The sequence below is a fragment of the Orycteropus afer genome, unplaced genomic scaffold (assembly GCF_000298275.1).
Source record: "Orycteropus afer afer isolate SDZICR_OR568_19922 unplaced genomic scaffold, OryAfe1.0 scaffold00221, whole genome shotgun sequence".
NCBI lineage: Eukaryota > Metazoa > Chordata > Mammalia > Tubulidentata > Orycteropodidae > Orycteropus > Orycteropus afer.
In genome coordinates, this window is record NW_006921808.1 from 1837000 (window position 1) to 1837642 (window position 643).

General features: G+C 47.7%; 1 protein-coding gene across 1 annotated transcript in view; it reads left to right on the top strand.

Moving 5' to 3' along the window:
* NCAPD3 (non-SMC condensin II complex subunit D3) overlaps positions 1–643 on the top strand; it is a 257331-nt gene that overhangs the window by 200062 nt on the left and 56626 nt on the right. The window lies entirely within an intron of this gene.

The window sequence follows — 643 nt, forward strand, 5'->3', positions numbered from 1 at the left end:
GTGTATCTACCTAATGTAAATGTTCAGCTCATATGCCTGTCTTTTGTTTGGCTGGAAGCCACAGGTGTGGGTTCAATTCCAGACCTGAAGTGCAGCTAGGGACCATAGTCTCAGTGGTTCCATCAGGCTCTATCAGACCAGCAGACCTGGTCCCTTTTTTTCTTCCCTCCCAAATGATTTTGAGTTTTGTTCCACGTTGTTCTCCTACTCTATCCAGGACTTCCTACATAGATCCCCCTCCGAGTGGTTGACAGTGGTAGTTGGGCATCATCTAGTTCTTCTGGTCTCATAGTCGTTGCTTCAGCAATTTCTTTCAGAAAGATCAGCCACAAGGCCAGTCCCCATGAGGCAGAGTTTTAATGATGTCCCAAATGTCCAAACTACCATGCCACTCAGTCATTTCAGACATTAACTCCTCTTCCTCCTCCTAGTAATTTCCCCTGTCTTAGGGTTCTGTATTTCACTGTAACGCCTCACAGACACCCAAAGGATTGTCTCACATAGTAGTGGTGGAGGCTGGCAGGCTGGCAAGTCCAAGGTCTGTGAGTGGGTCTGGAGGATCCTCCCTATTCTTGGTGTTTGATGAACCTCGATCAGCAGATCAGATGACAGCTGCTGTCCCAAATCCAGGGGTGAGATGAGA